This window comes from Lontra canadensis, unplaced genomic scaffold (assembly GCF_010015895.1).
Source record: "Lontra canadensis isolate GAN:19392208 unplaced genomic scaffold, GSC_riverotter_1.0 scaffold20, whole genome shotgun sequence".
Classification (NCBI taxonomy): Eukaryota; Metazoa; Chordata; class Mammalia; order Carnivora; family Mustelidae; genus Lontra; species Lontra canadensis.
Window position 1 is genome coordinate 3229941 of NW_022631014.1, and position 15169 is coordinate 3245109.

The 15169-nt window shown below is 40.9% G+C and overlaps 1 pseudogene; it reads right to left on the minus strand.

Annotated features, from left to right (window-relative positions):
- Positions 1–389: 389 nt before the first annotated feature.
- On the minus strand, positions 390–14897 carry LOC116869614 (annotated as a pseudogene).
- Positions 14898–15169: the final 272 nt, after the last annotated feature.

Here is a 15169-nt window from a genome sequence, read left to right on the forward strand (position 1 = left end):
TCTTTTGGTTGCTATTGTCTGGGATTAACAAGAAAGAAAAAAACAGGTACCAGGGTGCCTGAGTGGCTCAGTTGGTTAGGTCACTGCCTTCGGCTCAGGTCATGATCCTGGAGTCCCAGGATCAAGTCCCGCATCAGGGCAAGCTCCCTGCTTGGCAGGGAGTCTGCTTCTCCCTCTGACCCTCCTCCTTTTCATGTTCTCTCTCTCTCTCTCAAATAAATTAAAAATAAATAAATAAATAAATAAATAAAATCGTAAAAAAAAAAAAAGAAAGAAAGAAAGTAACCAAGTACGACATGGCTAACACACTGGGAATATTTGTACCTATCAAAGTACCACTATTTCATTGTCTTTGTATCTGAATGGTCCTGGGAAGATTCTTTTGCTCCTCAGCAGGTTTGTGGTGCCCACCAGAGATTGGCTCTGGTGATCTGGCCGTTGTACTCTGTCATCTCCAACTTGAGGATAAAGGGAATTTTGCTATCATAACATTGACAATAAGACCAATAAATAAATTAAATAAATAAATAAGGTGAAAAAAAATTTAGTTCTATTATTTTTGGAGCTCATTAGCCTAAGTGCTAGCAGACAGATGAGAATCTGGGCCATTCAGAAGATGTCTTCTGAGTAGGGTTTCTTAACATAGTCTTATAAGTCCATCTCAGTTTTTTGTTTGTTTGTTTGTTTGTTTTGGAATTTTTTGCTCTGGTTTGTGCTGGTCAAACCTGCATGATCAAGACTAAAGAGTACTATGGCTTTAAGGGATGCATACTCCTAGCTGTCTATATCCAGTTCTACCATACTGATAACAGAAGTTCTGAGGCTTCCTGATGTGCTCCATGACTACTTTAGTAACCAGCAAGTTTATCTTCCTGGATGCTTTTCTGCACATGGTTGGTGGTAGCTGCCAAGACACAGGAGAGACTCACCTGGGCACACTGGGTCAGGCCAAGGGTGAAGAGATTATTTTAGCAGGGCAGCACGAGGCTGGTGTTGCATTCCTGACCAAGTGTCTGAACTGCTGGATTGACCTGGGCTCATGATGGGGAGGAAAAAGCAAGTAGGATATAGACTTGCAGATATAGCTCATGTTGAGGTATTCTGGAATGGGGCTGGACATCATGAATCTAGATGTGGTGTGTCTAAAAGGAGGGTGTCTTTGACTTCAGTGACAGGTGGGGCCTGGTCTCCAGTGATGACATGGATGCTGCCTCCTCCACTAGCGTCTATCTCGTTTGCCAGGCATAGAGACACGAAGCCATCTATTGTATTAGGTGCTTTTGCTAAGCTCTAGGAATGTCACTTTGCAGACTGGTTCTCCCACAGTACTTCTGAAGCATTACCATTGTTAAGAGATGCATTCAGGTGGGCAGGGGAGGCTACTACATTTGTCAGTATGTCCAGTGCCCCCTGGCTTGTTTCAGGTTTAGCATACATCATCAGGAGAACCATACCACTCCCACATATCAAAGGTTCCTGGGTGTTCATGAGCGTCCTGGATTAAGAAGATCTGTTTCTTAGTTGAGGTGGCACAATTGCTTGGTTTCTCGCATTGCACATCAAAAGGCTTCTTCTCTGCAGCTCCCCCCCCCCCCCCCCCCCCCCCCCAAAGGGCTTCTGTTCACACTGTGTAGATTACATTTCCATACCCATTTCTAATCATTTTTTTTCAGTTAACAAGACTGACAGCTGTTCTGGTGGTGCTTATTGACGATGCAGTCTTAGTTGCTCTGACAGCTGTAGGTCAAATTTTTCCATATGCCCCTTGTGAATACATTTTGCATCCTTCACAACTGACAGCTCCATAGTGACAGCCAGGCGCTTTGTGGCCACAGTCCATATAGAACTCCACACCTGAGGCCACTGGATGTGGGTCTTCCATAGAAAACGCTCGGCAGACACAAGAGTCCCTGACGACCTGGATCCCACCAGGGATGAGGTTATCCCAGGTGGTGAAAATGACTGCATGTCCCCGGGGAAGCCAGGATCACCTTCTCAGTTCCAGCTGATGAGGAAGAACTGCTTCTTGTGGAATTCACAGGAACTCACTGCAGTGACTGCCGGGATCTTCCTCTGCAGGTCTGTAGCCACCTGAAGGCTTGGAGGCCAGGCTACTGCAGCGGGGGGCGGAAGTTGCCCGGATGCAAGGGGAGGGGCTGGCTAACACCCACAGGTTTCTGTAAGAGGTCTGTGTGTGCTGGGCCTCCACCACCGTCTGCTCAAACAGCCGCTCCAAATTTGGAGACACCGGGAAGCAAAATCATCAGAGAAACTCGGAATTTGTCCCAAAAGTGGCCTAGAAGCAGGTATGGCGTCTGTGGTGGGCGTGCCTGGGACGGAGGGCAAGCAAAAACACTTGAATGTGACACCTGAAATCATGAAATTCCTGGAAAACATAGGCAGTGAGCCTACTTGACATTGGTCTTGGTGATTGTTTTTCAGATTTGACACTAAGAGCATAAGCAACAAAAACAAAAATAAAGAGGGACTACATCAAAATAAAAAAGCGTTCGCACGGTGAAGGACACCACCAACAAAACGAAAAAGCAACCTACTGAATGGGAGAAGATATTTCAAAATAATATGTCTTATAAGAGATTAATATCCAAAACATATAAAGAATATATACAACTGAACACTGAAAAGCCAAATAAAATACCATATAATCTCTTTCTTATAAGCGGAATGTAAAAAAAACACGAACTTGGGACACCTGGGTAGCTCAGTCAGTTGAGTCTGCTTTGGCTCAGGTCATGATCCTGGGATTGAACACCATGGCAGACTGACTGCTGAGCGGGAGCCTGCTTCTCCCTCTCCCTCTGCTGCTCTCCCTGCTTGTGCTATCACAAATAAATAAATAAAATCTTAAAAAAAAAAGGGGGGGGCCTGGGTGGCTCAGTTGGTTAAGCCTCTGCCTGTGGCTTGGGTCATGATACCAGAGTCCTGGGATGGAGCCCCGAATCCTGCTCTCTGCTCAGCAGAGAGGCTGCTTCCTCCTTTCTCTCTGCCTCTCTGCCTATTTGTGATCTCTCTCTGTCAAATAAATAAATAATCTTTAAAAACAAAAAAATAAAAAATTTAAAAAAATTTAAAAACCTGAACTCAGAGATACAGAGAACAGCTTGGTGGTTGCGGGAGGTGGAGGGTGGAGGGTGGAGGGTGGGGGATGGGCAAAATGAGTGAAGGTGGTCAAAAGGTACAAACTTCCAATTATAAAACAAGTAAGTCCTGGGGATGTAATGTACAGCATGGTGACTATAGTTAACAGTACTCTATTGTATATTTGAAAGTTGTAAGAGACTAGATTTTAAAAGTTCTTATAAGAAAAAAATTGCAACTATTTGTGGTGATGGATGTTAAGTAGACATATCGAGGTGATCATTTTGCAATATAAACAAATGTCAAATTGTTATATTGTGTACCTGAAACTAATGTAATGTCATTTATCAATTGTAACTCAATTAAAACATTTAAAATAAAACTCACAGGGGCACCTGGGTGGCTCAGTGGGTTAAAGCCTCTGCCTTCGGCTCAGGTCATGATCCCAGGGTCCTGGGATCCAGCCCCACATTGGGCTCTCTGCTCAGCAGGGAGCCTGCTTCCCTTTCTCTCTCTGCCTGCCTCTCTGCCTCCTTGTGATCTCTGTCTGTCAAATAAATAAACAAAATCTTAAAAAAAAAAATAAAACTCACTTTTTTCATATATAAAAACATAGAAAACTGGGGCATAATTCTTCATATAGGTAATACTTATTAACATTATTAAAAACTAAGTAGTAATTGGTATATATATTAATGTATACTATTCATACATTGATGTGGCAGGAAAAATTACAAACAACTTTGGAATAGGTAAAAAATATTAAGCGTCCTAAGAAAATAAAAAGTGTCCTGTTTGTGTACCATTCCAGCTTATCTCAGCCTTTGACTGTTTTGAGCTATTTTACAATGTTGTATATTTTCGAAAATTGATAATAATGAAATAATTCTTGTTTATAGAAATGTGAATGAATTGTGTGCAGTGGAATTCAATTGATTTCTACCCTAAGGATGGGTCTATTTTGCAGCTATTTATACATTATTTTAGCAATTTTTATTGCCCACATGCATGTGCTTCTTTGAATTCTCCTTTGAACTAATTATAACATCTTACTGGTTCCCTCATTAATTAATGAGTTAAATCAAATTTCTGATATTTACTCATTTTAGTTTATATAAGAGTCATGATTTTACCTTAAAAAAAATCTTAATAGATGGCCACAACATTCAAACAATACAAAATGGGATAAAATGAAAAGTGAAGGTCTCTCTGGGGGCTACTGGAGGCTCAGTTGGTTAAGTGTCTGCCTTCAGCTCAGGTCATGATCCCGGGGTCCTAGGATCAAGCCCAACTTCTGGCTCCCTGTTCAGGGGGAGCCTGCTTCTCCCTCTGCCTGTTGCTCCCCCTGCTGGTGCTCTCTCTTTCTTTCTCTGACAAATAAATAAATAAAATCTTAAAAAAAAAAAGTCTCTCTCCTACCCAGTTTCATTTTCATGTATCTTATGGTCTAATGGGGAAGACAGATATTTATCAGATAATATAAAATAAATGTAAAATTACAGTTCTGAAAAGTATGTTGAAAAGGTGGAACACGTTTCTGTGAGAGCAGTCATAGGGTGACCACACCTAGCCAGGACAATCTGGAAAGGCTCTTCTGGCATAGCAGCAAATGCGCTGAGATCTGAAATGAGTTAGGAAAACCATTGTTTATAGAGGTAAAATGGGACCATGAAGTGGTGATTCATGGAATCTAAGATGGATAAGTAAGGATGTTAAAAAAAAAAAAAAGGTTGTTAGGACAGATAGAAAATAGAGAACTTTATAAACTTGAAGTTCTTTTTTTTAAAAGATGTTGTTTATTTGAGAGAGAGAAAGAAAGAGCCTGAGCAGAGGGAGGGGCAGAGGGAGAAGCAGGCTCCCCACTGAGCAGAGAGCCTGATATGAGGCTCCATCCCAGGACCCTAGGATCGTGATCTGAGCCAAGGACAGACACTTAACCAACTGAGCCACCCAGGCGCCCCTAAACTTGAAGTCCTGATGAAGTTAATAATGCAAATTGGAAGGAGAGGCTGTTACAAGAGCCTAGGTTGTTTGAAATATAGATTTTTGAAATGAAGCTGTTGAAGAAAATGAAAAAGTTCACAGTATCACCATGGGCATGGGTAATTAGGATGAAATGAAGGATCTTGGAAATGAAGTTAGGAACCTCTGAGGTCAGTTATTAGATTGATTGCCTATGTGAACAGTGAGGTTCCCCAACATTTGTTTATGGCAGAGCTTGGAGGTGAGTCATGTGCCCAGTCACAGGTGAACGAGGGGAATGACCTGAAAGGGGAAAAACAGGAAGAAACATGGGGAGGAACAATGGTCTGGAGTGTCAGAGATCTGCTGCTATCACCTGAGAGAGGAGAGGGCTACAGGGCCAGCATGTCTTTGGGGAAGCCCAATTTCAATTAATTAAAGGTGGTAGAGGAGGGGTTCTGGGCCAGGGTGAGGTTATAGGGGTTTTCTGATTATGGATCAGGAATTCAACGGGTATAGAGAAGGTTTTGTAGAAGGGAAGTGGGCAAAGACTGTTAGGCCAGGTCATGGGCAAGGCAGTAGAAGTATTAAGGGATGGTACCCTGAAAAGTTGTTGAGGTGATGGTTTACATTTTGGATGTTGATATTTCAAAGCAAGGACTAGAGCCAAAATGGATTTAGCTCTCAAATACGTTTTTGAGGATGGGTAGGAACTAATGAGTAAAAGCTAATGACTTTTTTTTTTTTTTTTTTTTTTTTTTTTGAGGCCAGATAACGCCAACAGAATCAGGATCCTTTTGTTTCCTGATGGGTGAAAAATGATATCTCCTTGCTGATTTAAATTGCATTTCTTTCATTTCAAGTGAGGTTGGGCATATTTTCATGTTCTTTTAAAACAATTGCTTTAAATTAGATTATCTTTTTTTTTCTTTTTTAAATTTGTACCAGCTCTCAGTAAATTTAGGAAATTAGCTTTTTTTTTAATTTTATTTTTTATAAACCTATAATATATTTTTATCCCCAGGGGTACAGGTCTGTGAATTGCCAGGTTTACACACTTCACAGCACTCACCATAGCACATACCCTCCCCAATGTCCATAACCCCACCCCCCCAACCCCCCTTCCCCCATCAACCCTCAGTTTGTTTTGTGAGATTAAGAGTCACTTATGGTTTGTCTCCCTCCCAATCCCATCTTGTTTCATTTACTCTTCTCCTACCCCCTTAACCCCCCATGTTGCATCTCCTCTCCCTCATATCAGGGAGATCATATGGTAGTTGTCTTTCTCCGATTGACTTATTTCGCTAAGCATGATACCCTCTAGTTCCATCCACATCGTCGCAAATGGCAAGATTTCATTTCTTTTGATGACTGCATAGTATTCCATTGTGTATATATACCACATCTTCTTTATCCATTCGTCTGTTGATGGACATCTAGGTTCTTTCCATAGTTTGGCTATTGTAGACATTGCTGCTATAAACATTCGGGTGCACGTGCCCCTTCGGATCACTACGTTTGTATCTTTAGGGTAAATACCCAGTAGTGCAATTGCTGGGTCATAGGGTAGTTCTATTTTCAACATTTTGAGGAACCTCCATGCTGTTTTCCAGAGTGGTTGCACCAGCTTGCATTCCCACCAACAGTGTAGGAGGGTTCCCCTTTCTCCGCATCCTTGCCAGCATCTGTCATTTCCTGACTTGTTAATTTTAGCCATTCTGACTGGTGTGAGGTGGTATCTCATTGTGGTTTTGATTTGTATTTCCCTGATGCCGAGTGATGTGGAGTACTTTTTCATGTGTCTGTTGGCCATCTGGATGTCTTCTTTGCAGAAATGTCTGTTCATGTCTTCTGCCCATTTCTGGATTGGATTATTTGTTCTTTGGGTGTTGAGTTTGCTAAGTTCTTTATAGATTTTGGACACTAGCCCTTTATCTGATATGTTGTTTGCAAATATCTTCTCCCATTCTGTCAGTTGTCTTTGGTTTTGTTAACTGTTTCCTTTGCTGTGCAAAAGCTTTTGATCTTGATAAAATCCCAATAGTTCATTTTTGCCCTTGCTTCCCTTGCCTTTGGCGATGTTCCTAGGAAGATGTTGCTGCGGCTGAGGTCGAAGAGGTTGCTGCCTGTGTTCTCCTCAAGGATGTTGATGGATTCCTTTCTCACATTGAGGTCCTTCATCCATTTGGAGTCTATTTTCGTGTGTGGTGTAAGGAAATGGTCCAATTTCATTTTTCTGCATGTGGCCGTCCAATTTTCCCAACACCATTTATTGAAGAGGCTGTCTTTTTTCGATTGGACATTCTTTCCTGCTTTGTCGAAGATTAGTTGACCATAGAGTTGAGGGTCTATTTCTGGGCTCTCTATTCTGTTCCATTGATCTATGTGTCTGTTTTTGTGCTAGTACCATGCTGTCTTGATGATGACAGCTTTGTAATAGAGCTTGAAGTCCGGAATTGTGATGCCACCAACTTTGGCTTTCTTTTTCAATATTCCTTTGGCTATTCGAGGTCTTTTCTGGTTCCATATAAATTTTAGGATTATTTGTTCCATTTCTTTGAAAAAAATGGATGGTACTTTGATAGGATGAATTGCATTAAATGTGTAGATTGCTTTAGGTAGCATAGACATTTTCACAATATTTATTCTTCCAATCCAGGAGCATGGAACATTTTTCCATTTCTTTGTGTCTTCCTCAATTTCTTTCATGAGTACTTTATAGTTTTCTGTGTATAGATTCTTAGCCTCTTTGGTTAGGTTTATTCCTAGGTATCTTATAGTTTTGGGTGCAATTGTAAATGGGATGGACTCCTTAATTTCTCTTTCTTCTGTCTTGTCGTTGGTGTAGAGAAATGCAACTGATTTCTGTGCATTAATTTTATATCCTGACACTTTACTGAATTCCTGTACAAGTTCTAGCAGTTTTGGAGTGGAGTCTTTTGGGTTTTCCACATACAGTATCATATCATCTGCGAAGAGTGATAGTTTGACTTCTTCTTTGCCGATTTGGATGCCTTTAATTTCCTTTTGTTGTCTGATTGCTGAGGCTAGGACTTCAATTACTATGTTGAATAGCAGTGGTGATAATGGACATCCCTGCCGTGTTCCTGACCTTACACTTTGAAGAGTTTTGATCAGGAAGTGATGCTGTACTTTGTCAAATGCTTTTTCAGCATCTATGGAGAATATCATATGGTTTTTGTTCTTTCTTTTATTAATGTGTTGTATCACATTGATTGATTTGTGGATGTTGAACCAACCTTGCAGCCCTGGAATAAATCCCACTTGGTCATGGTGAATAATCCTTTTAATGTACTTTTGAATCCTATTGGCTAGTATTTTGGTGAGAATTTTTGCATCTGTGTTCATCAAGGATATTGGTCTGTAGTTCTCTTTTTTGATGGGATCCTTATCTGGTTTTGGGATCAAGGTGATGCTGGCCTCATAAAATGAGTTTGGAAGTTTTCCTTCCATTTCTATTTTTTGGAACAGTTTCAGGAGAATAGGAATTAGTTCTTCTTTAAATGTTTGGTAGAATTCCCCTGGGAAGCCGTCTGGCCCTGGGCTTTTGTTTGTTTGGAGATTTTTGATGACTGTTTCAATCTCCTTACTGGTTATGGGTCTGTTCAGGCTTTCTATTTCTTCCTGGTTCAGTTGTGGTAGCTTATATGTCTCTAGGGATGCATCCATTTCTTCCAGATTGTCAAATTTGTTGGCGTAGAGTTGCTCATAGTATGTTCTTATAATTGCCTGTATTTCTTTGGTGTTAGTTGTGATCTCTCCTCTTTCATTCATGATTTTATTTATTTGGGTCCTTTCTCTTTTCTTTTTGATAAGTCTGGCCAGGGGTTTATCAATCTTATTAATTCTTTCAAAGAACCAGCTCCTAGTTTCGTTGATTTGTTCTATTATTTTTTTTGGTTTCTATTTCATTGATTTCTGCTCTGATCTTTATGATTTCTCTTCTCCTGGTGGGTTTAGGGTTTCTTTCTTGTTCTTTCTCCAGCTCCTTTAGGTGTAGGGTTAGGTTGTGTACCTGAGACCTTCTTGTTTCTTGAGAAAGGCTTGTACCGCTATATATTTTCCTCTCAGGACTGTCTTTGTTGTGTCCCACAGATTTTGAACGGTTGTGTTTTCATTATCATTTGTTTCCATGAATTTTTTCAATTCTTCTTTAATTTCCTGGTTGACCCATTCATTCTTTAGAAGGATGCTGTTTAGTCTCTATGTATTTGGGTTCTTTCCAAATTTCCTCTTGTGATTGAGTTCTAGCTTCAGAGTGTTGTGGTCTGAAAATATGCAGGGAATGATCCCAAACTTTTGATACCAGTTGAGACCTGATTTAGGACCGAGAATGTGATCTATTCTGGAGAATGTTCCATGTGCACTAGAGAAGAATGTGTATTCTGTTGCTTTGGGATGAAATGTTCTGAATATATCTGTGATGTCCATCTGGTCCAGTGTGTCATTTAAGGTCTTTATTTCCTTGTTGATCTTTTGCTTGGATGATCTGTCCATTTCAGTGAGGGGAGTGTTCAAGTCCCCTACTATTACTGTATTATTGTTGATGTGTTTCTTTGATTTTGTTATTAATTGGTTTATATAGTTGGCTGCTCCCACGTTAGGGGCATAGATATTTAAAATTGTTAAATCTTCTTGTTGGACAGATCCTTTGAGTATGATATAGTGTCCTTCCTTATCTCTTATTATAGTCTTTGGCTTAAAATCTTATTGATCTGATATAAGGATTGCCACTCCTGCTTTCTTCTGATGTCCATTAGCATGGTAAATTCTTTTCCACCCCCTCACTTTAAATCTGAAGGTGTCTTCGGGTTTAAAATGAGTTTCTTGTAGGCAACATATAGATGGGTTTTGTTTTTTTATCCATTCTGATACCCTGTGTCTTTTGATTGGGGCATTTAGCCCATTAACATTCAGGGTAACTATTGAGAGATATGAATTTAGTGCCATTGTATTGCCTGTAAGGTGACTGTTATTGTATATTGTTTCTGTTCCTTTCTGATCTACTACTTTTAGGCTCTCTCTTTGCTTAGAGGACCCCTTTCAATATTTCCTGTAGAGCTCGTTTGGTGTTTGCAAATTCTTTCAGTTTTTGTTTGTCCTGGAAGCTTTTAATCTCTCCTTCTATTTTCAATGATAGCCTAGCTGGATATAGTATTCTTGGCTGCATTTTTCTCGTTTAGTGCTCTGAATATATCATGCCAGCTCTTTCTGGCCTGCCAGGTCTCTGTGGATAAGTCTGCTGCCAATCTAATATTTTTACCATTGTATGTTACAGACTTCTTTTCCCAGGCTGCTTTCAGGATTTTCTCTTTGTCACTAAGACTTGTAAATTTTACTATTAGGTGATGGGGTGCGGACCTATTCTTATTGATTTTGAGGGGGGTTCTCTGAACCTCCTGGATTTTGATGCTTGTTCCCTTTGCCATATTGGGGAAATTCTCTCCAATATACCTTCTGCTCCCCTCTCTCTTTCTTCTTCTTCTGGAATTCCAATTATTCTAATGTTTGGTCTTATGGTGTCACTTATCTCTCGAAATCTCCCCTCATGGTCCAGTAGCTGTTTGTCCCTCTTTTGCTCAGCTTCTTTATTCTCGGTCATTTGGTCTTCTATATCGCTAATTCTTTCTTCTGCCTCATTTGTCCTAGCAGTGAGAGCCTCCATTTTTGATTGCACCTCATTAATAGCTTTTTTGATTTCAACTTGGTTAGATTTTAGTTCTTTTATTTCTCCAGAAAGGGCTTTTATATCTCCCGAGAGTGTTTCTCTAATATCTTCCATGCCCTTTTCGAGCCCGGCTAGAACATTGAGAATCGTCATTCTGAACTCTAGATCTGACATATTACCAATGTCTGTATTGATTAGGTCCCTAGCCTTCGGTACTGCCTCTTGTTCTTTTTTTTGTGGTGAATTTTTCCTCCTTGTCATTTTGTCCAGATAAGAGTATATGAAGGAGCAAATAAAATACTTAAAGGGTGGCAACAACCCCAGGAAAATATGCTTTAACCAAATCACAAGAGATCCCAAATCGTGAGGGGGGAGTAAGGGGATAAAAAGAGGTTCAGAAAGAAAACAAAAACAAAACAAAAAACAAACAAACAACAAAAAAAAGAAGAAAGAAGAAATATAAAAAGAAAAAAAAATATATATATTAGATAAACTAGTTAAAAAACGTTAAAAAAGAAAAGGGTAAAAGTTAAAAAAAATTGGCAGAAGAAGAGAGAAAAAAATTGAAAAAGAAAAAAAATTAAATTAACTGCAAGGCTAAAGAATCATGTGGAGAAAGCCATGAGTTCCGTGCTTTGCTTTCTCCTCCTCTGGAATTCCGCTGCTCTCCTTGGTATTGAAACTGCACTCCTTGGTAGGTGAACTTGGTCCTGGCTTGATTTCTTGTTGATCTTCTGGGGGAGGGGCCTGTTGTAATGATTCTCGGGTGTCTTTGCCCCAGGTGGAGTTGCACCGCCCTTACCAGGGGCCGGGTGAGTAATCTCCTCGTGTTTGCTTTCAGGAGTTTTTGTTCCCTGAGGGCTTTTCGTAGAGTTCCGGAGGACGGGAATGAAGATGGCGGCCTCCCAGTCTCCTCCAGGAGGAGCCATGAGCCGGGGGCCCCACTCCTCAGTGCGCCCTCAGAGAACAGCGCCGGATTACTCCCGTCACCCTGGCCTCCTGCCGCGCTCCGAGCTGACCGAGCCTGTGACCGGTTCAAGGTAACCCTGAGCTTAGAGCTCACTCCTCGGCTCTGTCTCTGTAGCCGGCTTCCCCGTTCTAATACCTGCAAGCTCTGTGACCCTCAGACACTCCCGATCCTTCTGTGACCCTGCGGGACCTGAGGCCACGCTGACCCCGCGTGCGCTTCACCCCAGTTAAGCCTCTGGAGCGGTGTCCCTCAGCGGAACAGACTTTTAAAAGTCCTGATTTTGTGCTCCGTTGCTCCGCCGCTTGCCGGGAGCCGGCCCCTCCCCCCACCGTCTATCTTCCCGTCGCTTTGGATTCACTTCTCCACCAGTCCTACCTTTCAGAAAGTGGTTGATTTTCTGTTTCTAGAATTGCTGTTCTTCTTCTCTTCGATCTCCTGTTGGATTTGTAGGTGTTTGCAATCTTTAGATAAGCTATCTAGCTGATCTCCCGCAACCTGAAGTAGTCTCAGCCTGCTACTTCTCCGCCATCTCTCATCATCGGAAATTAGCTTTTTGATATATGCATTTGAAATACTTTTTTCTATTATTTATTTGTCTTTGAATTTGTTTATGGTTTGTCATGTAGCAGTTTTAAAATTTATGTTCTAGATTTACCAATCTTTCTTTTTATGATTCTGGGTTTTGTGGTTCTGGGTTTCCTTTTCCTGCTCTAATACTATTGATAATTTTACTTGTGACTTGTTTTGGAAGTTTTTGGGATTCATCTTAATAGTAAAATATTTGTTCTACCTGGAATTAAATTAGGTATAAGGGGCAAGGAACGGATCTAGCTTTATTTTCTTTCCAGATAGATGTTCATTTGTTGGGACTTAGCTTCTGACATGAAATCTCACCTTTGCCATAAATAAAATTCCAATATAGTTGGTTCTATTTTATAAGAACAAAGGTTTATGTGAGACTGCATGGTGTACTTGAGAGGCATGTCTTGGAGCAAAATAGACTAAATTCTTACTCTAACACTTGATGTTGACCTTGGCCAAGGAACTTCCTGGGTTCCAGGTTTTTTTTCATCTTCAAAACGGACATGACCATAGCCTTAGAGGATTATGACACTGGGTGAGATCCATACACTAGAGCAGTGTCAGCAAGAAGGAGCACAGAGGAAAGGAGGTCAGGGAAGTAGGGAGGAAGATTGTCTGAGACCCTGTAGGCCATTGTGAAGATTTTGTTTTTTCCCCGAGAGGAAGATGGGAGACCGCTAAAGATTTTTGAACAGACAAGTGATATGATCTAACATATTTTACAAGGATTTTGTATTTAAATTATACTGTACAAAGAAGCAAAGCAGAAGTGAGTTGTAGTTTTGAGGCAAGAGGTGATGAGGGATTAGACCAGGATAGGAGCAGAGATTTGAGTAGGAAATGATGGAATTCTAGATGTAGTTGCCATCAACTGAGATGGAACGACTTGGGAGTAGAGTAGGTTTGGAAGCAAAGACTGGGAGTTGGGAATTGATCATTATATGTGTTAAATGTGAGAGATTTACCACATATCTAAGTATAGATGTCAGGTAGACACTGTACCCACTGAGGGTTCAGGAGAGAGAGCAGAACTAGAGATGAAATCTGAGAGTCATCAGTATACAGACTGTATGTAATATATTTAAAATCATGGGCTGAGCTGAGATCACCAAGGGAGAAAGAAAGAGTTTGCAAGACTGAGCCCAAGGACTCAATGACATTAAGACGTTGAGGAGAAAGGGGATAGCCACAAAGAAAGCTGGGGAGTGTCCAGTTAGGCAAGAAGAAACTGACAAACAGTGGTGTTTTAGAAGCCAAGTGTGGAGTAGCAGGGCTGAAAGCCTGATTGGAGTGGGTTTAAGAGAAGGTGAAGGAAGAAATAGTGGACAGAGTGAGTACATATCGTTCTTTTAAGAAGGTTGGATGAGAAGGAGGATGGAGGAGGTATTGGGCGGGGGGGAGGAGGAGAAAGGAGAATGTATGACATTGTTGCCTGGGATAGTCAGGCATTTGTTGATCAACACAAGTGTTTGAGTTGGTGCCTCCCCAAGCATGGCTAGCATACCACTGTTGGTCTATGATATGTTTTTAAGAGTACTTCAGGGCATACTTTTATAATCTTAGTCATCATACTTTGAGTCACTGTGTAATTTGAAAAATACAACTAGCACTTACAGTGATATAAAAGTAATGGTATGAAGTTCTTTTTGAAATAAATTTATTTCAGTAGAAAAAGTGAGTAAGTTTAAAGAAAAATATTAAAATCTACACAGGGGCACCTGACAGACTCAGTCAGAAGAGCATGCAATTCTTGATCCTGGGATAGTGAGTTTGAGCCCCACATTGGTGGGTAAATAATACTTAAAAATAAAGAGATAAACTTAAAGAAAAGCAGTACAGGTAGTTGATAGATACGGTAAATTGACACAAATACTTCTAGCTTAGGCAACACATGCTTAGGGCACTCAGGGTCTTTTATAATCTAGCTCCTTGTCTGACTGAAGTCACACTTTGTTTCTCAATCCTCCTAAAGAATCTTTCTCATCACTATCTATTTCTGTCCCGACTCTGCATATGTCTTCTCTGAATCCTGTATTTTGACACTGGGCTACATTGTTACTTGTTTATATATTGTATCATTTGTGTGTTATACTTTCTCAATGAGAATTTCAAGCAGCTTCTACCTTTCCCCACTCAAACACACCCACCTACACATAAACACACCCACCCACACACAGTTCTCTTTGCAAATGCATTTCCTGGGTGGTCTGCTAAGCCTTCGTAATGTTGGGGGTCTATGGGAAGAGTGGAAGAGAGCAAGGCCAGTGTCTAGTAAGATGGGACCTAAGCTATGGTAATGGCCGACGCAGGCTACGAGAGCCAGGAAGTTCCAGGCTCAATGTCCAGGTGCAATGTCCAGAAATAACAACAATCACAGACCCAACTTAGTTGTTGGCAGGATAAGGTGATCAGACCTGGTGATGAGAACGTGGCAGCCAGCTTTTCCAGGTAGCAGTCCATGGGCAGTCAGGACAGGGCAATTGTTAAAGCAAAGGAATCCTCTCACAGTCAATTAGAACACCACTTACCTGCTTGGTTACGGATGGCCTCGGATAGGAGGCCTGCCAGGCTCAGGTGAGCACCAGGATCTCCCATCACTACTGAAGGAGACTTCTGGTTCGTAGAGGCTTGTTTTAATGAAACCTATCTGGATTTGAATCCTGGCTTTATCTGACTATGTGGCCTCCATTTCTCCTCTATAAAATGGGGATAATAATTCCTAATAATTATTAACTAAACAATACCTTAATTACTAGTAATAGTTAAAAGAAAATGGAGAATCCTCACAGAGAGATTAGTGAGTATCTAGGTAATGGCTTGACCAGAGCTAAGACCTTGGGCACTGTACCTTGACTTACAGTCAGTAG